The sequence below is a fragment of the Macaca nemestrina genome, chromosome 11 (genome assembly GCF_043159975.1).
Source record: "Macaca nemestrina isolate mMacNem1 chromosome 11, mMacNem.hap1, whole genome shotgun sequence".
NCBI lineage: Eukaryota > Metazoa > Chordata > Mammalia > Primates > Cercopithecidae > Macaca > Macaca nemestrina.
In genome coordinates this window covers 41,166,703-41,192,133 of record NC_092135.1, presented here as the reverse complement: position 1 = coordinate 41,192,133, position 25,431 = coordinate 41,166,703, and the positions used below count along the sequence as shown (strand labels likewise).

The 25,431-nt window shown below is 35.3% G+C and overlaps 1 protein-coding gene and 1 long non-coding RNA gene across 5 annotated transcripts in view; one reads left to right on the top strand and one right to left on the bottom strand.

Annotated features, from left to right (window-relative positions):
• Window positions 1-5,007, top strand: part of LOC139357100 (uncharacterized) — a 76,892-nt gene extending 71,885 nt beyond the window's left edge. For 2 of the 3 annotated variants that reach the window (XR_011609734.1, XR_011609735.1), the window contains one exon: window positions 4,902-5,007. This is a non-coding gene — a long non-coding RNA (uncharacterized lncRNA). Of the gene's footprint in view, window positions 1-357; window positions 3,166-4,901 lie in introns of those variants that run through there. The other variant, XR_011609736.1, reaches the window with a different exon arrangement.
• The window catches only part of LOC105492611 (Rho GTPase activating protein 15), a 628,732-nt gene that overhangs the window by 443,032 nt on the left and 160,269 nt on the right, over window positions 1-25,431 (bottom strand). The gene's annotated exons all lie outside the window — the stretch shown is intronic.

Here is a 25,431-nt window from a genome sequence, read left to right as displayed (position 1 = left end):
TTTAGGTCACTAAACCACAATCTCTGTATAATTATGAAATCTTTTGTTCATTAGCTTAGTTTTGTTTCTTCCACCAAATTTTACTTGCATTGATAAAATCAAAATACATTGTACCCTTAACTCCATATGCATGTGTGTAAGCATGTATGGCAGTGTCAGGAGTAGAGGATGAAGAGGGAAAAAAGAGGAAGGCTCGCAATGCAACGTAAACAGTTCTTGAGGCGCATTGCCATTCCAACACATTTGCAGGAATTTGGCCTGCAACTGGACACGTTTTTATTCTGAAAACCCTAAAAGAATCTAGGGCTAATGAACTGTTTAACCAGTTTGCCATCTTTGTATCTCTTTTCTTTGCAGGCAGATCCATGGGAGAAGAAAGAAATTTGAAGTGAATTGAAATTTGTGAGCTTAGACATATGCTAAGAGTACAGTTAACTTGAGTTACTTTTTCCATGCTGCTGAATTGGGTCCTGAATGAGGCAGTTTTGTGACTTAAACAGATTTCACTAATTTTCCTTCCTTGCACATTTAAAAAACAAACCACACTCTCCCATATTGCTGTTTGGGTTTTAACGGAGCTAAGGCATGCACACCCAATTACTATAAGCACTTTAAGTAAAGCTTAAAGATATGCAGCATGTTCTTAACTGCAAATGATATGATAGGTAGTGTCTTTCCTCTCTAGTTTTATGTCACATCCAAGAGATTAATCCTCTCATGAATCATCCATAATGACTAGAATAATTTGGGGAACTGAATGAAATTTTTCAAATTATTTATATCATGAACTCACAAGAATATGAATGGTGGGTTATGCAAATACAAACCATGCTTACAAAAGCTAAATACAAAAAAAAAGGAGGGGAAGAGGATTAAGTTTATATTTCTAAAACTGGACGTCTTTGAATTGACACACCGTGTCCTTATTACTTTGCTGGTGAGTGATTCCTGTTACAGTTTATGAAACATACAAGGGCAACTCTTATTGTTTCCAACATTTGAGTAGAAAAATATGGATCTTTTGTATAAGGTTACAGTAAGCATAGCAAATTCTCTAAGGATTAAGATGTTCATATTATGTGAAGTTCATATTTTGAGAAAAAAACCACCACCTTTAAAAATAGCCAGAGATAAGTTTTTCTATTTGAAACAGACTGGGCTTAAGTTCTGTAATTTTTCCTAAACATTATCTCAGACAAAAGACAATTCTCTATCCTCATATTTAAGAAATATGGTGTTACCATATAGGAATCATTAATGAAATAGATCCAAAATTATTTATCCTCAATGTAAAAATTCATATAAGCCTATATAATATATAAATCATTTTATAGAGTTTTAAATTATACAGTACATCAAAGTTTTAGTTGACTTATCTGAAAAGACATTTTTGGTATGTAAATAAATGCAAAAAGAAGAACCTGTCAGAAAGTAAATAAAGTATGTAAATTAAATAAAAGGTAAGGCAGCTACACTTTTTATATAAATAACTGTGTTAACAGAGCTTTATGCATATTACAATATATTCAGATGCATAGCTTTTGCAAAAATAAATTCATTGCTCCTCTCCAAAGAATGGATTAAAACAATTTATTTTATAAAATTTGGATAGATAGGATAAGAAATGTAATAGCCATCCATGGAAAATAAATATAAAAATTATTCAAGCTCCATCTACTTTATGTTAGTAATGAGATGCACTTCATTCAAATTCCTTTCAATTGAAACAGTGCTGAGGAAGCAAAAACATGATTCTGTAGGAAATGATTTCTAATCTTCATGATAACATACCGATATAATACAATTATTTACAATTGACTAAAAGTTAATTTCAATAGTATAACATCTTTCTTGCAAAAATGTCAGCTTTTATTGATGAAACAAACTAAGAATAAAACATTTTTACTTGTAGTATTACAGTGCTGTTTTTCATTCTGTTAACCAAAACAACACAGTAATACTGTAAACAACAAAATAACATCAGATTGCTTATGTTTGCATGATTTTATCAAGAACCATAAGCAATGTAATGAAGTACGTTAGCTGTAATTTTGGAAAACACTCAATTCTTTTAGACTATATTCATGCTATTTTCAAAGTAAGTGACCATTGGGCTAATTGTGTTAATTATCTATTGTGCTATGAAAGAACACATAATAATTGAAAATAATTGATCTCACATATTCAAAATACAATAAAAGCAAATAATACACAACACAGCTATTATCTGTCATCTTCTTCTGTGTATATACGCACACACACACACAAGTTCATATATGCCTGTGTTTCTGAAATGGGGTCTAAATGTTTGGAGATATCTTTGGTTGTCACAACTTGAGATTCCAGTAGCATCTAGTTGGCAGAAGCCAGTGATGCTGCTGAATATTCTACAATGCACAGGACAGCCCCCACAACAAAGAGTTATCTCATATAAAATACTAAGCGTGCCTCGGTTGAGAAACCCTGATACATACCTAGGGATTTTGTTGTTACCACCTCCCCTTTCCTAATTGATAAATATCAAGTATTTGTATCAACTAACCCTCCTTAGCCACCAAACTGGTTCCATCACCACAGAGGAATAGTATTCATTCTTAAGACATGTTTGTGGAGTGTATCCTCTGTAGTTGGCCTTGTTGTAGGCATTGACATCAGTGTAGTATGATTACTTCATTTAAAGGTTGTTAAATAACTATCCAAGTAAGTGTAGTGATCAGCTTACACTCACTTTGGCATAGATGGATTTGAACTGAATTTTCTTGACTCTGAGATTTTAGGCAAATCTTTTGTACATGGGAACCTCTGCTCTCAGCAGAGCCAACAGCTGCAAATGTTATCTGTAAAATGTTAATTTTTATTATGTGTGTATTTTCTCATGTATTGGCTAAAACTCCAAATTGCTTTGACTGTTTTGAATAGGTTCTTTGTTGCTAAATTTTAAAAATAGAGGTATAGCATGAAGGGAAAATGTTAATTCCACAAGAATAGACCTCATTAGCTGAACAAATCTCCTTCAGTGAGTCGTATTTTAATATTATGCTCAAATTTTTCTATTAACAGTCCTTGATAGAGACAACAGAAATGAAAATACCTTTAGCAATGCACTAACATATAAAGAACAATATAATATTATCAGAATAAACTCCATAAAAAGTTTTCATTTCTTAAAATGTATTATTTTCTTCCATTTTTTTTTCTGTTTTTTTTTTGTTGTTGTTGTTGTTGTTGTTGTTTGTTTGTTTGTTTGGCTGCCAGGAAGGTCAACACCAAATACAAATTTCATTAGCAGCACAAATACTAGCCCTTATGTTTAATGTATCTGTTTATCCTTTTTTCCTATTTACTATCTTATTTTAGGATATGGGGAAGTGTAAATAAAAAAGTATTTAGGTAGAATTGGCTTCTGTTTTCCTAGGAAGCCTTACTTGTGTCATGTAATAACAACATTACAATGGTCTTTAAACCAAGTCATTAACATGCATTTCTCCATTGACTTACTCAATGATTTTGCAATTATCACATTCCCCAGTATCTCATGACAAGTTACCAAGGATGCTTGTTCTACCATATTCTTGCTTAAAACAATCTACACAGGCCAATGGCAATATAAAGACTCATAATTACAATAGTTACCATAGCTCTTTCATGTGCTAGGCACTGTGTAGAGTACTGCATTTTGTGTGTGTGTGTGTGTGTGTGTGTGTGTGTGTGTGTGTGTGTGTGTGTGTGTCTTATCAACTCAATCCTGCAAACTGGGTACAATTACCCTTGTTTTACATATTTTAAAGAATGGAATCTTTGAGAGGGTCTGTCACTTGCCTAATATTATCCAGTTAGCTAGTGCGACCTCAAGAATCCCATGGTGGTTCTTTCTGGCTACAAAGTGCTTGCCTATTTCCCCTCATGGTTCTCTTAATGCATAAGAAAAGTTGAAAATGTTTAATAGAGTATGAGATGAAACTCTAAGATAGAAATTTACTTAGATATGATTTAATTCTATTTATGGTATTCTATTTTTATTAAGTAATGATTAATTTTCATTCCCATTCTGTTTCTCTCTCCATTCTCCCCACCTCACAACGGTACCAAAGACCTAACAGCATAGCTTACCATCTGAAGGATTTTTTTAAAAATTGCTCACAGCTAAAAGTTTGCATATTATCTCTCCTTAAATTTTGCTTAAGTGTACCTGCTTGAGGAAAGAGGCTGTGAATTATATTCTTTTCATCAAGAAAGGTATAAAACTGTGTACTGTGTCTAGTTTCTTGTTCATGAAAGACTGAAACTGACTCAGGCTTTTCAACAAATATAAGAATCCATGAATAAATGCAGTGATGCCTCATTTCAATGGAACTTTTTCTCTTTTGGAGATGGAGTCATAAGAATTCTATCATATAAAAAAGAAAATATTTATAATTATGTAATTTTTTTAACCAACTGCTTGACTGAGATGGCTAAAGTTCAGTTCTCTCAGCCCCAAGTCATTGGAAGGGAAATTGGATAGACTCCAAACAAATTTGCAGTAGGTATTTGAAATTTTTCTTCGTTTGGATGAGGGGGAAAAGTTTCTCTTTTTCTCTCTCTTTTCACACGGAAAATACTAAACAGTTACCTCCAGACCAACCTCTTTCCCTCATTATTCAATTTGTAATATGGAACAAGAGGTTTTGATCAGAATGATCAGAATGTATTAACTGATGATACCTCAGTTGCATGTTGATCATATCATGTTGCTACTTTTATTGAGCCTTAGCATTTAAATCTTATCCATATTGCCAAATGAAATGCCCTTTACTTAGATGAAATAGTTTCAAGGTATAGAAAGCAAAATTCTAATATGATATCCAAAATTATAACTCTTTGGCATAAATGCCCAACATAATCCTCTCTTTTCAATACAGACAGGACCTGTGAGAATATGAGGGATATCACTCTTGTGGTTAGGTGAGGGGATTTTGAAGATGTAACCATGGTCCCAAAGCCGTTGACTTTGAGTTAATCAGAAGGCTGCTTGTCTCGGGTGGACTGAGCTCATCAAGTGTACTCTTTAAAAGATGATCGGCCCTTCTCCAGAAAAAGGGCTTGAAATAGAAGCAATATTCTCCTGCTCGCCTTGAAGAAAACAAACAGCTATGTTACAAACTGCATGGGACTTGGGACCTCAGTCTACAACCACAGTGAACTTAATTCTCCCAACACCAGTGAGTTTGGACAAGGACCCTGTGCCTCAGAGGAGATCGCAGCCCCACTGACGACTTGATAGCAACTTTGTGAGACCCTGAGCAGAGAACCCAGCAAGGCTGTGTCCAGACTCCTGACCCATGGACACTGTAAAATTATAAATGTGTGTTGTTTTAAGCTGTCAAGTTTGTGGTGATTTGTGATGTAGCAATAGAAAACTAATTCTAAGGGATCAGAAAGTTGGTGGGATTTTGGGTAAAGGGATGGAACAAGTGGGAGTAAAAAGACTATCCAAGGGCTGCTCCCACTGAGGAAAGTAAAATCCTTCTCCTACTGAAGAGGTGGGTGAATTAAATGGAGGTCTCAATTCAGAGGACTTAGGTCTGTCTTATCCAAGGACAACCCTAATGGTCTTTAGACTAGTTGTACTTGTTTTATAGACCCTCTCCTAAGTAATTCTAAGAAGAACTAATATTTTTGATTGTTTGCCAGGTACTATGTGAGGCAATTTGCATACATCATCTATTTTGATCTCCAGAAGCACCTGAGGTCTATGATATATGATTATTAGTCTATTTATCAGATGATACAAATCAATATGTATGGGTTAAATGTGCCTGTCATTAAATAACTAGTAAATGACAGAGTCAATGTTCAAACACAGATTTAGCCAATTCCAAGTCTTATGATTTGAACACTTTGCAGTGTTTACTCTCCTCTAAGCAGGCAGTAGTCTCCATCTCTACAAATCTGAGCACTGTAGTAACCACTATTCTCTTTGATCTCTGTCCATAAGTCTCAGGAAGACTTTCTATGTCTTTCTCACATTTTTGGTAAATATATTGAGGCGTTTTTCTTACTGTCATGCAGTATTTTCATTTGAATAGATGTGCCATGTCCTTATATAAGAAATTCACAATTTGCCCAGTAATGTTACTGAGATTATTCCAAAAGATTTTATTAAAGAGGTGGGAAAACAGGTGTTTGAAAAATATTTTTTCCAAAATTAAAAAACAACCTTTGTTAAAAATTCAATATAAGTACCTCTCACAAACTGTTTTTATAATAAAGTGATTTGTTTGTAAGATACACGGTGCACTTATTTGGATAATATTTTAAAGAATATAGTATTAACTAGTTTTATTTGATTGGCATGCTCTTGGCACTAAATTTTATTTATATATTTTTAATTACCCTTAATTTGTTTAAAACAGTTGCTAAAATTCCATTTGTATAGAAGAACCAATTTTCCTAAAGCACCGACACTACTTGCTTCATTTTAGAGATTTATTTTTTCCAGAGTGTTCATTGACAGTTAAATACTGCAATAAGAAGACTGGTTATATCTCAAGTTTGATATATCTAAATTATTTGGGTTTTATAATTTTACCACTGTTATATTTAATTTTGATTTTGGAAGTGCTATGTTTTGTAAAGGTTTCCAGAGTCAATATCTGACCATTTTAAACTACAAAATTAGCAATTTCATTTGGTTCAAACAAAACTTATATTACAAGTCTGATGAAGCACCAATAAAACTCGATGAGTATTGCTTTAAGACCGATCATACTTTTATTATTGTTATAGGTTCTGTGATACATGTACAGAACATGCAGGTTTGTTACATAGCTACACACGTGCCATGGTGGTTTGCTGCACCCATCAACTCGTCATCTACATTAGGTATTTCTCCTAATACTATCCCCTCCCCTAGTCTCCCACCCCCTGACAGGCCCCAGTGTGTGATGTTGCCCTCCCTGTGTCCATGTGTTCTTATTTGTCAACTCCCACTCAGGAGTGAGAACATGTGGTGTTTGGTTTTCTGTTCCTGTGTTAGTTTGCTGAGAATGATGGTTTCTAGCTTCATCCATGTCCCTGCAAAGGACATGAACTCATCCTTTTCTATGGCTGCATAGTATTCCATGGTGTATATGTTCCACATTTTCTTTATCCAGTCTATCATTGACGGACATTTGGGTTGTTTCCAAGTCTTTGCTATTGTGAACAGTGCCACAATAAACATTCATGTGAGTATGTCTTTATAGTAGAATGATTTATAATTAATTGGGTATATACCCAGTAATGAGATTGCTAGTTCAAATGGCATTTCTGGTTCTAGATCCTTGAGGAATCGCCACACTGTCTTCCACAATGGTTGAACTAATTTACACTCTCACCAACAGTGTAAAAGCATTCCTATTTCTCCACATCCTCTCCAGCATCTGTTGTTTCCTGACTTTTTAATGATCACCATTTTAACTGACATGAGATGGTGTCTTATTGTGGTTTGATTTGCATTTCTCTAATGACCAGTAATGATGAGCTTTCTTTCATATGTTTGTTGGCCACATAAATGTCTTCTTTTGAGAAGTTCTTTTCATATCCTTCGCCCTCTTTTTGATGGTTTTTTTTTCTCTTCTAAATTTGTTTAAGTTCCTTGTAGATTCTGGATATTAGTCCTTTGTCAGATGGATAGATTGCAAAATTTTTCTCCCATTCCATAGGTTGCCTGTTCACTCTGATGATAATTTCCTTTGCCCTACAGAAGCTTTTTAGTTTAATTAGATCCCATTTGTCAATTTTGGCTTTTGTTGCAATTGCTTTTGGTGTTTTGGTCATGAAGTCTTTGCCCATGCCTTTGTCCTGAATGGTACTGCCTAGGTTTTCTTGTAGAGTTTTTATGGTTTTAGGTCTTATGTTTAAGTCTTTAATCCATACTTTCAGCCCAATCTGCTTTAAAAAGTTAAATGGACAAACCAGAGATTAGAAAGTGATTCTAGTAGCCTGTAAATTGCATATATACCTTGTAATTTTATACTTATTTACAGAGGAGCAGGTTTATTATATTTGTCTTCAAAGATATAAACCCTTTTGTTTATCCTCACCAATTAGGATTAGATTATAAAACCACAAGAGTTTGTTTCTGGTCAAGCTCATGATTTATTGAACTGAGTCTTTTCTCTTTGATAAAGGGACCATTTTGTCAGGGCAGGACTATTCCTCTTGAATTCACATGAAGGGAATAGATATGCATATAAAATATATTAGTTTAGCTTTCTAACGGGCAGGGGTGGATATTGCACTACTTCGGCGGATTTCGAGTCACCTACAAACTGGAGAATGCTTGATCTCCTTCCACTTTTAGACAATTTTTGTCATAAAATTCATGAAATAGAATTACTTCTGCACCTTCCATATTATCTGTGCCACTAAGTTAAATAAGTATTTTCACCAGAAATGCAGATTTTTCAGCCCAGAATTTCACACCACATTGGACTGAAATTTTCAAAAAGGATATAAAGTGTCAGAATTATTTTTAGTCAGAGCAAGAAGTATTATTTATACCTTGCTATAGTTTTTTATGTGAAAGTTTAACCAAAAAATTAACTTAGGGAAAAAGTAAAATCTGTCAGTTGAATTAAAAGTCCTCTTTAACAGTCTTGTAGGGGTAAGAATGGTGTTACTGATTGTGGAGGGGGTGATATTTTAAATGTAGAATCATACATAAGGAAAGAGGAAGAAATTGATGGATATGGAACACCAAGAATGCAATCTATAGGCATCTGATATTCATATTTTACGTGATCATTTCAACATGCCTATGTAAAAGAGGTTATTATGTCAACTTGGCAGGTGAGCAAACTGAGGTTAGCAAAATTACAAATTCGTTCAAGGACATGCTTAAAGCAAATATCAAAGTCTAAAACAAAACACAGTCCTATTTTAGAAACACAAAAGTTATTAACTTTTCTCATATAATCACCTTGGTTGTTGCTTGATTAACCTAGTGGGATCATATTCATTGTTCAAAACCCTTAAAGAGCATTGATTCTATCTCTATGTCTATCTCTGTATCATCTGTCTCCATATATATGTTGTCTCCATATATATGCATATACATATATATCTAGATACATCCATCCATATGTGTATTACACACATGTATGGACAGATGTATTATACCCGTATATACACATATGAAAAGATGTATTATACACAAATTTTATATACATACTTAATCCACAAATTCAGTGAAATATTGAACTCTTTGCAACCCGGAAATGGTGCTACATTAGCATTAAACAAATTTCATAATGAAACAGTTTTGCCCTTAAAAATGTCCTACCATAAATCTAGGAATGAAGATATTTTATAGACAATGAGGCAATATGTGTATCTTGACCATCTATCAAGTAATCATAGTGACTTGTGGAGACAATTTTTATACATGCAGCTAAAGGTTATCACATATTGACTGTTGCTTTCTTTATTAGTGCTTTTGTCATCTTTAAGAAAGTGATAAATTGACAATGCTGGATATTTTTTGGCTAAGTTCTAAATGGATGAAAATGACAAGAGGCAAATATTGATGAGATGTTCCTGAAGTGTAATAAACAAATGGGCTTTATTATCTTCAAAACATGTTAGTGTGGAGACATTTAACAGCTCTCCTTTAATAATCTAAGATTTAACAAGTAAATAGTGAAAAGGAATGCAAATATTAAGTTTCAGCACAGAAATATATATTCTTGGTGTTTGGGTATTAGACATTACACTTCAGGAACATCTCATCAATATTTGACTCTTGTCATATTCATCCATTTAGTGTTTAGCCAAAAAATAGTCACCAGGAAAAGACAAAGGTGATGGTCAAAAACCAAGGGTGTTGTCTTAGAGTTCATGTTGAAGGTCTGACTTATGGAAAAAAGTGTAGTCAGACATTGCATACACATTAAGGTATTCATTAATATAGTTATTCCATCCATACAGTTGTGCAGTTGCTACCAAACTTGTTGGTTTGGTAATTCTGAGAGACAGTTCCTGTAGTAATTTAATATATAACACACCCAAGAGTGCCAAATTCCTCTTTTCTAACTTGTACACAACTGGACTCCATTTCCCAGCCTCCCTTCCATTTCCCAGCCTCCCTTCCATTTGGAGTAACCACATGTCTAGGTTCTAATCACTGGAATGTAAGGGGATGAGATGTGTCCTATTGATGGGACAAGACTGGTAAGTAGCTGTGTGCCCTATGTTCTCTCTTTGGACAGAAAGGATGAGGCCTCAGAAGCAAGCAGAGACACAAAATACAAGGTACCAGGGTCCCTGAATCACTGCATGGGGGAGAGCTGCTTAACCAAGAATCCCCAGTGCTTACAGGAATGTAGAGTTCACGGTCTAAATGTTTGTTTTGGTTAAGCAATTGTACATTTCTGGTCCATTTGTTGTATGAGCTAGGGATACACCAACTTATATACTGAGGATCGTATATGGATAACCAAATGGATGCTTAGAGATAACTTGAAACCATATGTAAAAGTAGATACAGTTTACTAGGTTTTCATATAAGAAAAAAATATTATATATAGTATTAGCAATTAATTCTTCCTCACCAAGGCCACACCTGATCCTGAGAACTCATCCTGTTCAGCTTCATTATAATCTTTAAATGTGCCAAATCTGTTGACCAAACTGAATGATGTATTTCCACGTGCCACACTGGTACCAACAGACCTGGTCCCTTCTACATAGATATCAGGCTAATCACACTCCTGTAGGAAGTTCCCAGACTTTATGCCCCTTTGAATAGGTTTTATAGTTTGTCTATACGCATTTCAATTTTCCTTTTATAATTCCAGATATTTCATTTATCAAATGCTATTAAATAAAATCATACAAGGTAAGTATCTTGCTGCTTCATTTACAAGTGTGTGTTATAGATTTTTGTTGCTATAGGAGGGAGAAAAGGAAGACTTTGTTGGTTGACATCTGCCTGAAAGATAACAACCCTTCCTCTTTAATATTACTCAAATGCCCTTTCCAACATGGTTGCTTCCAAAATATTCCATAAATATTTCCCAGGTAAACAAACTACTTGACCTATCTTAATTCATGGTAAAAGAATTAAAAACAATAAAAAATTTCACCACTTATGAGTTACACATTCACGGAAAGCACTTGTATTTTGCCTACAGAAGAACTCTTTAGATCCTCATTAAGGACCGTGAGTGTTTATTTTAGACACAATTTTAAGAAAGTAGTTTTCTCAGCTTGCAGCCAAATAGAAAAGGAGAGGAAGTACCATAGAAAGAAGCACAAACGGTAGAAAAAGTGGCAGACGAGGGTAAGACTAGAAGGTGAAACTTCATATAATAAAGGGAAAATTCAGTGTAGAATTCAATAATCCCTCATACCTCAATGATCATTGAGGGCCACTCTATAACATTATGTAATGTAATATATGTTTATAATGAAATGTCATCAATAGAGCATTATATTAAGTTAGATACAGACAACGTATGAGAAAGTGTGGTAAATATTTACAGGATTTCCATCCGAAATGTTGGCTACTATCTCTTGATGCTTAAAAAGCAAAATCTGAGTCACTGGGAAAATAGAACCCAAACAAATTTTCAGAGTGGTGAGGTTTGACTCTGTCTCTCCAGACTTACATAAAGCATTTTGCATGCTGATTTTAATTATTGCAGTATGTATTTGTTCAAGTATATTTCATAATGGATAAGTTGAATAAACAAAGTTTAATCCTTCTTCATTATTTTTTAGACCTTGAACTAGAACTTAAGAAAACTCAGTACTTGCTTTTTATATCAGACACATACTCTTGCTCTTGAAAAAACAATGAAAGGAAGGACCCAGTGCTGGAAATACGAATCAATATGACACTGTAGCAAAGTTAAAAAAAATAAGGATTTTAGAGTCTATCAGAAGTATGTCCCAGAAAGGTTCTTGCTACACATGCATTATATGACCCCGAGGAAGTCATTTTTCTCTGACCTTCGATTACCACATCTGTAAAGTGGGAACAAAAATTCTCATGTTAAGATAATAAATGTAAAACAACTAGCACAGTGTCTGCTGTACTGTTTATTTGAATTACTTTGATAATTATTAAATTCAATTTACTTTGATAATTTATAATATGTAAATTAGTGTGATAATCGCTTCCCAAATATTGAGATCCATAGACACTATTGCCATATATGTGAGGAGATTAAAACCATGCATGTGGATTTTATTAACATATTTTCTGATTAAATCTTTTCCTAAAAGTAGTATGAGACTGACATTAATAAGACACTCAGTTTGTGTGGATTTGCTCAAATGAGATTCAAATCGATTTAATGAGTTTAAGTTTGAAAAGTACCAACACGTCCTGGAAAATAATTATTAGGAATTTTCTTTATGGCACTAATTTTCCATTCACATGAATGAGGCTTAGCGAAGCTGTCATAATCATCTTTTAATGATACAAGTAGAAATTCTAACAGATGATGTTCTAATGATAAGGTAAAACAAAGTGCTGTCAATACCACGGTATACTAAGAGGATAATAAAGAGTTTCAGAATTATGAGATGCTAACTAGGGATTACATCAATTTGAGGTGTAATCCTAACATTACCTTTTTTACCATTTTTTCCACATGGGAATTTATAGCGGGGATAGAAGTACTAATATCTGTATAGCAATACATACGTGGATGAGATATCTGAGAACTTGATGTGATTTAGAGTCAGAAGCGAAGTGATAGGGAACAAATCAACTCTATTTATCTATTTGGCTTTGCAGTTGATAGATAAATACATGCCAGGGAGTAAAAAGACGAGTAAGAGGTTCCCACTGGAGCGAATGATACCTGTGAACCCAGGGCAGTATAATTTAACAATTAAAATGGTAAGTCTACAAAATGACACAGGAATGCAGAGGAATGGGCCGAGCTAAAGGTAGAAGCAAGATCACACAGTACATTTGTCACGAAGATTAAATGAGATACTGTATTCAAAACACGTGGCCTAGTAATTGGCCTAATTAGTCCTTAATTATACTGTTTTGTGGTGGGTTTCTTTTTTCTGTATTCATTATTTCCTGACTGCCTATACATCAAATATTCAGGCTCTCTGCTGAATATTTGGCCTAGCCTGGAATATAGCACACTTTATTTCAATAATTGTAGCTCTTCTTAGTTTCCATGGTTTGGGAGACACACAAATAGTTACAGGAAGACTTTTCCTTTTTGTTTTCCTATAGTGCTTGTGAGTAAGACTGGCAATAGCTTTCCTCACTGTGCTCCTTACATTCATCATAACAAACCTGAAACAAAGGATGTACTGGTAAGAGAGAAAATCATCAGTGTTACCTGTAAATGTCTTTGATTTGCTGCTAAAGACTAAAATGTCTTTCCACACAAAGGGGGTAAAGGAGAACAAGGAAGAAACCATGACCAGACAACAGGTAAAAGATCAGGATGACAAGGTCTAAGAAGCCACCCAACAGAGTTATCAAGATGACATTTGCACTGTGGGCTGCTACAGGAAGGTGCAGAGTCAACCATGTTCACCTACAAAGTACTGTAGACTCAGTACATTGCTCAAGTTCCCTGCATTATGGATAGCGTGCAAACTTGTGATCTCTCAGCATAGTACAATCAATTGCTTCCCAGTTTTGTAACCTGTACACTTAGTGTTAAAACTACTTCAGTTATCAAAACAACTGACTTTATTTGGGCTTAAATCCCCTCATTTGCTAAGGCTTAATTCTCAGAGTTGCTCTTACTATTACAGTAATAATAACAACTTGAATTTAGGTCGATTTGTTTGTTCAATCATAGGAAAGGCTCCCCCAAGAAGAGACCAGGGTATCTTTTTTTTCTTTCTGTTTCACTTTGGACACTAGCTTTGCAATCTATAATATGATTACTCAGAAGAAATACAAATAAGCATATAACCTAAGAAAAAAAGGTGTATTTGGCTATTATCCTTAGCAAACTAACTCAGGAACAGAAATCCAAATACTGCATTTTCTCACAAGTGGGAGCTAACTGATAAGAACTTATGAACACAAAGAAGAAAAACAACAGACACCGGGGTCTATCTGAGGGGAGAGGGGAGAAGATCAGGAAGAATAACTATTGGGTACTGGGCTTAATACCAAGTGATGAAATAGTGTGTACAACAAACCCCCATGACACATGTTTACCTAGGCAGCAAACCTTCACATGTACCCCGATACCTAAAGTAAAAGTTTAAAAAAATGTGAAGATCAAGTTTTTAAAAAAGCTATGCTTTATGAAAATCAGAGCTGGTAAGACTCCCATCTCATAGACCAAAACGTTCTGAGATCTAGATTGGGTTTTCACTGAAGCCTAACTTTCTACCCAAAGATTTCTAAGAAACTACCTCACCAGATTGTTTCCACTTAGGAGGATATTCTTAGAGTACAAGTGCACAGAAGCAGTTTAGATTCTATTGTGCTATTACACTGAAAAACTCCTTCTAAATACTCATTCACCTTCTACATCACCCAGCAATATGCTTATGAAAGCTGTTTTCTTTCTTGTAACTACAGGTGTCAGATGCATCACAAAAGCAGAAGTGCCCTTTCAGCTCTTCTCTGTGCCATTCCTTGTCAATTTCATGCTGCCTACAGCAACAACATAATACTGAAAACAGCCATGATGTCACTGGAAGTGCTCTGTGATTGACAGAGAGGGGCAGTCGTAGTCAGAGGTGGCTCCTCAGAGAATTCAGAACCCACTTGCTGTCCTCCAGGGGCTCATCCCTTGATTTGAGGGAGGGATGAAATATTCTCTGCATGAGAGAGCAGAGATGGGAAGTGATATAGGTATGTAAGGATGGTCAGTTACTTTAAATGTAGTTAGACAGGACAGCCAGAATACAGAGTTCTTGGTTAGGTCCTCTGTAACAAGCCCTAGAGGCCCAGAAATGTGATGACAGCAAGGCACATTTCTTAACTCTTACACTTGTTGAAATGAGTAGAAGGTGACATTTGTTTGGAAATCCCTCCCCAGCCTTTGTTCCCAGAACTCAGCATTCATTTTCCTGTGCCTACATACGTAGTTCCTTAGATAAACACTACTACTGCAACAAATCAGAGTGCCAGGCATTACCAGATGGTTACATAGAATTAAAAATATATGCAAAAAAATAAGTTCTAAAGTAAAAATGGATAAAGATGTAACTCTTACTAATTCCTAAAATTGCTTGTTATTACAGACCGGCTGCTACAAACACGGTGTCTTTATCTACCCGAAACTTTGTTCCCAGCATCTTTCTCTTCTGACATTCTCAGTACCTCTCTATTCATGAAATCCTACCCATTTATTAGGGACCAGCTAAAGAAGAACATCCTTCATGAACCCTTTCTTGGTAATTTATGTGTAGTGATTATAGCCTTTTCTGAAATCCTATTGTCTGCCTTTTATTTGTCCTTTAATCTTGACTGCTCTTTCCTACCATTTTAGGATCTCTTTTCTCCTCAACAGAATCTAACTTCTTTGAGATGAGAGACCATGTTTAAGTTTTTCCTCTTCTGAGTCCACATGACCTAGACAAGGTAAGAAACCACAGGGAAAAGAACAGGGGCTTTCAAATCTACAGGATGAGAGTCAGTTGTACAGAATTACATACTGTGTAACTTACGCCAAGCCTAATTAGAGAAAGTTTCTTTCAGAAAGAAATCTTTTCTCTCCATTTTCCCCTTTGCTTTCAAATGGCATTTTTCTATCTTTGGTGGAAGATAAAATAATCTGATGGAATCAGACTATCTAGATTTGAATCCAGATTTCAATGGATGCTTACCACATGGCTTTGGGGAATATATTCACATCCCCATGCCTCAGTTTCCCCAACAGTAAAATGGGGCTACTAAAAATAATTCCCTTTAGCATCACCCTGAGTATTAACCAAACTAACATATATAAAGTACTTAGAACAATGCCTCGGACATATTGAATGCTCAATAAACACTGGCTATCACTGTTATGATTACATTTCTTATCATTAGCTTAGCATTCAATTAAATTTTCCTCTGGTTTCTCTGTCAGTAGAGGTCACTTGTTTGCAGACAGAGTCCTACTGGTTGGCAAACAGTAATCTAGTAATAAGAGCCTTTGACTGGATGTTACAGAACTTGAATCCTCCAGTCACTTCTTTGGACTAATCACTGACATTTTTGGATTTTGGATTGCTTTTGGCAGATGATGCTACCAACCAAATATGTGTGGTCTTCTTTCCATATTACACAATTATCACTGGGAAGTGGCTGTCCCCAAAAGGCTACACTTCCTAGTAAGAAATAAGCACAAGTGATGTGTGTCACTTCCAGTCTAAGTAGGCCCCTCCTCCTCTTCATTCCTTTTCCACTGGCTTGATGAAGAGAAACAGTGGTCTTAGAAGCCACATGTTGAAGACACTGGGTCCATCACATAGGAAGAGTCAGGGTTCCTGATTTAATGGCTGCAGGAAAGCAGCCTGCCAATTAACAATGTCGATGCTGAACTTCACATGAGTGCAAAATAAAATTCTATTTTCTTTAAATCGCTATCTATTTTGGGGTTTGTTACAGAAGCTAGTATTATCCTAACTAATATGTTTGGAGGGAATTCTACCCATCTTACAAAAGGTAATTATCAAACCATTAAATATCAGAATGTCAGAAGCACCAAGTAAATGCATGTGGCAATATTTTCTTGTTTACCTAGTGCTTATATTCAAAGAACATTAGGTTAAGCTTGCATAATTTCTTGATGGTTCAAACCATTCATAAATTTAAGTGCTGTGGGTTCCAGAGTATGTGAGAATAACAACAGAGACTGTCTTAGAATCTTTAAGGTGCTTATTGGGTAGGAATTCAGTTATGGGGAAACGAAGGGCTTAGAGGAGATGATCATTTATCATTATGACAAATACCAGAAGAGTTTTAGGTAAAGAAATTGAGTAAGACTAATTTACCATTGAGTTATGTTTCCAGGACTTTAATGAATTTTTGTCAAATGTACTTACAGACTAATTCAAATATTTATCCTTGATTTTGCTGGTGTCTCTTCCTTAAGTACAGAGTTTTCAAACTGAATAGGCAAAAGAAGATTTTACCTTTGAGTTTTTGTGTTAAACATTTGTCACCAAATGATACCTAAATTTGGATTTGAATGTGAATAGCCCATGATCACATTATCCTTTTGACACTTAATAGTTGCAACACACACATACACACACACACACACATATAGATATATATATAATTACTTTCCATTTCCTTCCTCCCAGAAAACTCAGCCTGAAGACCCTTACCTAAGAAACTTTTAGTCTCTGCTTTTCATCAGGCTTAGTAAATTATGCATCATTAACAAAGCCTGACATCTTTAACACATCGATGTGGTTTAAGATGCCAAAGTCAGTTTAATCTATCCTCTGCCAAAATAAATAAAATCACACTCTTAACTGTGCAAAATGGACATGTTTTGGGGTAGCCTTTAACATCAGTGGGTCTCAGGACAAGAATATAAATGGAGATGTGCAGACCATGTGTCTAAATATTTATCAGTTGTAAATCCAGCTAACAAACTTCACATTATCATTTTCAAAAACACTTTGTTGTGAGGACTAAATACATCAATACATGTTAAGAGTGTAGAAGCACATCTGGCATGTATGAGGACCCAATAAATGCTAGTTGCTAGTGATGAGGATGACGACTTTCTCTCCTCTAGAGCATTACTGGATGAATAAATGACTCAGTGAATGCTCATTGGGTGATGAAGATTCTCTGGACCATTAGGTGCCTTCTTGATTAATAATACAGTGTCCAAGGGTGGTATCAATACCACCAGACCCCAAATGCCTACCAAAAGGACAGTAACAAAAGACTTTAGACACTGGAGCTTCCATGGGCGTTAATTCTATAATAAGTTTAAAAATGACAATTCTAAGATAATTTAAATTTACATTTATATTTATGTATGACAAGCTAAGTGAAAGCTAAGTGCTAAAGGAAAAGTTTGAAGAAAACTGATTACAATCAGTAATTCTGGTACTGTTGGATTAATACTTTGGCTTAGTAATGTTACCACTTAAAACTAATGAGGTCAATATATATTTCTAGAAACAATCAACAATAGCTTCTAAATTATAGTTGTATTTCCTAGCACTGCTAAAATAAATGGTCTTGTAAAATTCCTATTATAAGAATATATTTTCAAGTACAGAAAACTCTACCATAAATTATTTTACATAAATAATTATTTTTAAAAATCAATAAGAGTATTTTAAAGTTTTGGAACTAAAACAAGATTTTTTAAAAAATTGCTTTGGAAGTGATTTATGAAAAAAATCAACCTTTCTATTATAATAATTTTTAAAAAGACTGTCTTTTCTATTAAAAAATTTAATTTAATTTTACAGGCTGTTACTCTATAAATAGAACAATCCATTTTAAACGGACAAGGTGAAGTATATAAATAACATTATTAGTGTTGCTACTAACAAGTTTTGAACTATGCATATTTACACATAAATAAAACCAAACCAAAGAGGATACAAATCTTTGAGTAAATGAATATTAGGGGTGGCATACCAATTATTTCCTTAGTTCAAGGTGTAAATGGATCAAAATAATTGAGTAATATTGGCATCTTCCTGCATTATATATTGAAAAAATTCATTTGTAAATAATTAACTAAAAAATAGCAGCAACACTTATATAAAAACTATCACATTTAAGATTGATCTTAACTTTCTCCTTTTATAATATTCTGTTATTGGCTGGAAGCTAACAGTCACCCCAAAACGACTGATGAAACTGAAAATTCATTGCAAAACTCAAGCTACTGTATTTTAAAATAAGAATAGGATGTGCTTATAGCACAAAAAAGCCCAATATTATTTATACTCATTGTTATGAATATTAATTTGGGGCACTTGGCTGTAGCTGTCTAATAGCACCACTGTGAAATAGCCATCACGTTAGAGGTAGTTATGGCTTTTCAAGTGTTTTTAAACTTCCCAGTTTCTAAAATTCTTTTGTTCTAAAAATTTTAAATATGCTGTATCCGTGTAACTGAGCTTTTGATTAAATTTCTCTAGCGTCTGGGTACAACTCTTAAAAGATACTGGAATCCTTTACCAAGAATTTTGTTTTTAGCGCTAGTCTCAGCTCTAGCCTTGGTGAAGTGAAGCTGGGGAATGATAAAATGGTTAGATACAGAGGGGCAAGTTACAAACCTCATCAATTTGAATTCAAAGCAGCCCATTCCAGTTAAAACATGGAACTCACTGAACATTTGCTGAGTGCAGGTTTTAATAAAAGTGGCAAGAGAGGAAGATAATGGGATCCTATCTGGACTGCCTGGCATCTTCCAGCACACTGCCTCTCGGCCTGCTGTTGGGGTTCTCTGAAGAGAACCCATGAGATAATACACTGTAGTGCTTTAGAATTAGAGAAAAAACTGTCACATTTGATTTTGAACTCTTATATATGCTTTGCTTTTATGTCATAACACTTAGCAAGCATTAGAAGAACACACACAAATGTATGTGCCTGAGTGTGTCTGTGAGTGAGTGAGGAGGGAGGGAGGAAGGGAGAGAGAGAGAGAGAGAGAGAGAGAGGGAAACTGTTTGCATGTACATGTCTGCTGCTTTTCCATACAGACTGTAAACACCTTGGGACAGGTAAAGTGTCTAATGTATCATCATATTGTCATCCCCAAGTATCCCCCAAAATACTTAATCCAATACCATACACGCTGTCTTTAGTACATTTTGCAAGTGCATTGAATTCAGTTAACCAATTTATTTGCTATATTTTTTTATAGAAATTATCAAACTAGGATTAAATTGCCTGGACTTTCAAGGTCAAATCTGTTTGGAACTTAGTCTGTTGCTCTCATTAATAATTCTCTTAAAAATCTATACTTAGGGCATTCTGTTGTGATCAGCCCAATGCCCACTTTCTGGCCACAGAACAGTACTGCGTATCTGATGATCTCACTGGCCAAACACCCTGTCTTCTTCCTTCCCTTCTGTCTTGCAAGTCCTTTCTGACAAATCTCTCTTATTTCTCGATAATATCCACACTTAGTTGGCTCTGTTGTTTTCTACCTCGTTACCTGCTGCCGCTATCATACTTTACTCACTTCTCAAGTAATCTGTGTTTCCCTCATTTCTAAATCTCATTTGTTTCTTCAGCCTAACCCATTCCAGCCATTTACTGTTAAAAAGTATTTGAATCTTTGATTACTCCCAACAGTTCAGGCTCCCTCTTCCTACTCCAACATTGTGTATTCATGATTACACACTATCTGATTATGTCAAAAAAGTGGTTGCAACTTGAAAGTGCGTGGGCTAAAACAATTTGATTGGGTTCACATAATGCCACATCATGTGTAACGTTTAAAAAATATTTTCTAAATTTAAAATCAATAATTTTATATGAAAATACAGATTTCTGGTTTCTCCTGGAAGACCAGAAGATTTGGCAATATTGCTCCACATTCTTGCATGCATCAATGGGCTATAGTTGAATAGCTGCTGCTTTTTTTTTTTTTTTTTGATGGGACCAACTCGAGTTTGGGCTTGTTGCCATCATTTCCTATTTTCCTTAACTCTTAACCACCACTGCTTTATTCTCTTACATTACCAGCCATAAGCGCTTTAGCCTGTGGTTCCTACTTTAATGTGTTCTGAACTAATGTCTTCTTTAGCTCTCATTCCTTAACACTTAGATCTTCTATTTTACTGAACCTCAACCACCTAACTTTCAGCATGCCTTTTCTCTACCCTTCTCCTGATCATAAACAGCTATTGGGAAAGTCATGGAGCTGTGTTGATCAAGCCCAATAGTTTGCTATCTGCTCTGAGCTTGGCTATTACTTAGTTATCACATTACACTCTGTTTCATTAATTATTCAAATTGCTTGTCAACCCCTTGAAGGTAGGGACTCAATTGTTTATGCCTTTGCAGCCTGAGTACCTAAACTTGCCTGGGTATTTAAGAACGTCCATTCACTTAGATATTTATTCAAAGTTTATTATGAATGACTATTACAAAGAATCAGATTGTCTAGTTGTTGGGTTTCACATGGTATATGAAAACTAGTAAAATTTAGCAGCCGTGAAATAATTCTTCTTCCTCTTTTTTTGGTTATTTTTCTTCTGGCCTTACCTTAGACTATGTGAAAGCCACATAGGTAAGAATTGAAAGGACAAGTAATAAGAATAATGCATCACACCTTTGTTAAGAGGGCACCAGATTTAAGGTTTCTTCGCCTGTCCTTTATATAAACATCTCAGAACAAGCGAGACCCTACAGATGCTGTGTATTGCAATTCCTGGGCACATCTGGGTGGGATAAGCAGGAAGAAGCTTTGAATCTCTCCAGCCTGTGCCCTGCTTTCCAACCAGGGTTTTCCACCCTGTAAACTGCTATCGTGTCTACTGCCTTCCACAAAGATTTGAAATTCATCAAACAGACAAAGTGTATACTTAATACTCACATGAGGGAATACAGAATACCTTTCAATACATCAAACTCCTAAACCTTTTACATCCTTCATTTTTAAGCTACATGGATTTTGATTTGTACAATTTTAAAAATATTCTGAAGCCTAGTCAATCTAACAGTAAAAGCACTGTTGCACAGTAAGAAATCAAGAAATACAATTCAGCAAACCTGGTATAGTTGGTCCCCAGGGAAGCTTTGTTCCAATTCGGTTTGTCATAGCCCAGATCCATCATGTCATGCTAGCCTAACTTACTACTACTGTCTTTCATTTTTTTCCCCCTTTTTGGCACACTCCAACTATTTTCTGTTAAAATAGTGCTGTCACAAGAAAACATATAAAAATGCTCTTTTGCAAACACACTGTTTGGTTCTCTCCTGAACTCTCCAGAGCTACGGATTTCTCTCACTGTCTTCATCAGGGGTGAATGTTGACAGATCACTGAACCTTACTGTCAGTGGTGACAGGCTTGATGCTGTTTTGTGCAAGGTGGAGAAAAAACAAAATAATAAAAAAAGGTTTCTGTGCCTTGCATCTAGAAGGTCCCTGATTCAACAACAAAGGCTTATGTTCAAAGATGATTAGCTTAAAGGCATTTCAGAGATTTCTGATTGTAGCAGCAGTTGGGTGTCTTGCTACTGGGTGAAATATGTATTCCCCCGAGAACAAAGGCAGCAGCAATCCTCTTCTGCTGAGATGGCACCTTTAATAATTCCATGTATTTATCAGTATGTGTGTCAAGATCTTAGGGATTTTGCCCTTCAGGTGAAGCTAAGAATAGATAGAGTGGATAGGGTCTTAAACAGTCCTCTAAGGTATCTGCAGACAAAAAAAAAAAAAAAAAAAAAAAAGGCGTCCCAAGGAATCTAAGGGAATGAGAAGAAAATATTTTCCTTGTGGATGAAAATGTACACAGCACAGAAAAATAACTCAGAGGTTTCTAAAAGGAAGACTGAATAGCCCTTAGGTTATTCAGAAAGCCTTAAGATAAGCTATTGCTCAAAAAATTGTGCATCACAATTTTTTTCAAGTTTGAATCAAGTAAATCTCAAGAATTATATGTTTTAAAAGTTAAAACTTTAAAAAAGGTAAACTTTTTTTTTTTTCAAATACAATCTACAAGCTATGTGCTGTTGCCATGGATTTCTCCCACATAACCATTCTGCATGTTGTGTACGTGACTCCAAGGGGAAAATGGTCGGTATGCATTTGGAAGTGTAGGATGTGCACAGGACTGAACTGAGTGTGCATACATATGAGTGACACTCTCCCTCTGGCCTATGGCCTTGAATGACACCTTCTGTCACCATGGGAGGCCGATTTATATACTATTGAATCACATGGCACTTTTTCCCCATATGGGCTTGCACTAGGCCTGCTTCTTCGTGCTTCTCATCAAATGCAAAGGGCTTTCATAACTACATGTGCAAAGGTGTATGAGTTCCGAACCATTAGGGAATACCAGGAACTTGAGGAGGTAACTTTTCAAATAATGACTTTGATACAACCTCTCAATGTTTGGAAGATCAGAAAGTCAGTCTGAATGGTGCACTCAGCATCCTTCACCTGACACAGAAGGCACAGCCTGTAGGGGTGAGTTAAGTCTGGGCATTAACCTCCCCTGGAGAGACCCACAGAGCCTAAGTCTCAGACATTTCTGTTTTTCTTTTTCTTTTGGGACAGAGTTTTGCTATTATCCCCCAGGCTGGAGTGCAATGGCATGATCTCGGCTTACTGCAACCTCCACCTGCTAGGTGCAAGCAATTCTCCTGCCTCAGCCTCCTGAGTAGCAGAGGTTACAGGTGTGCACCACTACGCCCAGCTAATTTTTGTATTTTTAGTAGAGATGGGTTTTCACCACGATGGCCAGGCTGGTCTCAAACTCCTGACCTCAAGTGATCCATCTGCCTTAGCCTCCCAAGTGCTGGGATTACAGGCGTGCACGACCACACCGGGCCTCAGACTTTCTTTAAACAAGATCAGAGATCCCTGAGAGTCCATTCTGTCTTCCTCTTTGTTTTGGAAGTGAACTTTCAATGACACATCTGGGATATCTGTTATTTTCAGGGTAACAGGCTGATGTCATGAAGTGCGATTTCAGGTTTACAGTGAAACCAAGCAGAAGACAAGATGGATTTTGAGAAAGGAAGAAAGCGCTTGTCATAAGTATCTACGAGAATAGATAATTAGATTAAGTCTAATCTCTTCCAATGTGTTTTGGGGCACATTTCATTAAAGTCAAAAGCAGACTTCCCTTCTAAGGACTAATGTAATTTATTTTGTTATTAGTCAAATTTTATAACAGCATTAGACAAAAATAAGCTATATGAATATATATGGAAGAAACAGAATTATACATTTCTTATGCCAAGAAACAAACAGAATTATACATTTGTTCAATTGAGTATTCCACTCTCGAAAATTCAGGTCAAACCATTCCACTTCTAGAACTTTAGACTCCTAAGAATTATGTATTTACAGTCCAGCTGGGCTCTACCCACCTGGCTATATATAGCAATGTGCCACATAACATTTTGTCCAACAGACCATATACTAAGGGTGATCCCATAAGATCAATACTGTAACATGCCGTATAAGTTAGTGGACTAGAAACAATAGGTTCTATCATATAACCTAAGTATGTGGTAGACTATACCATCAATGTTTGTGTAATTCCACTCTATGATGTTCATGCAATGAAGAAATCACCTAATTATGCATTCCTCAGAATGTAATCCTATTGACACATGACTGTGCTTAAAAAAAAAATAACAAATTTATGACTTCCTGCTGATGCATTTCCATTTTACTAAATTCTTTGATTCCTGTATAGTTACTGAGATTCTCTTTTTCTGTCCTATTTTCTTCTTAGAACCATGGCAATTTTTCTGAAGAAAATAAAAGGAAGCAGTGCATTTAATTCTATAGGAATTCGTTACATGTATACATATGGGTGAGCACACTCACATGCAGACGCACACAAACATGAACATGATTTCATATTTGAGTTATGCTATGCTTAGACAAAGCTGGGATTTCAACAAGGTCAAGTTACAAAGAAAAACTAAAAAACTTAGAACTGTTCCATTTACGTTGTTCTCATGTATTGTATGTGTGTAAAATGGACAGAGGAAAAACAGTTCTGATCAGAAACCAGCATATAGCACATTGTGGTTTATTAGAAATAACACTCTGGCTGGCATCCACAGAACCAGACCTTCAAGCTTCAGTCCTACCATTTATTTCTGGTTGTGTGATGATGAAGTTGGTCATTCACCTCCAGGAGACTCTTCTCATCGTTAAAAGTACAATAACACCACTTTTCACAAAAGGCCATAGTGCAGGTTAAATGTATTGCATTTGAAAACACTTTGCAAACTCAAATACAGACAGCAAATGTAAATGAAAAAGATTAAATCACAACACAGAGTTTCTTCAAAAAAGTTATGGGATATTTGGAGTAGACATTTTCTTCTTTCATAATTTTGTGCATCATGAATTTTCATTTCAAATTTCAGAGAATTTTTAAGTTTTTGCTAAAGTCAACATTTAAAAATATTGTATGGATGCAAAATTATTTTATCTACACTTAAAGAGTATATAATGGTTTGAGGTTTCAGTTTTCATGTATAACTTAAGCCTTGTTCAAACACACTAAAGACAGAGTTTTATTAGGACTGGCAAGAATGATACCAGTATATATTCATGGACTGATTCCATCTGTATGGAATATGTAGATCTCACTCTAAATATAGTTTTTCAGTGTTCTGAAATGCTTGTGCTAAAATCTGAAGTACAATAAACTGATACTATATTAACATTAAATTTAGTTTCTCAATTTAAAGAAATATGTATCCTCTTTTCACAAAATATTAGATGTTTTCTAATTCAGAAATGAACGTATGCAGATCAATGGCAACTCAAATTCAAAAGCCCT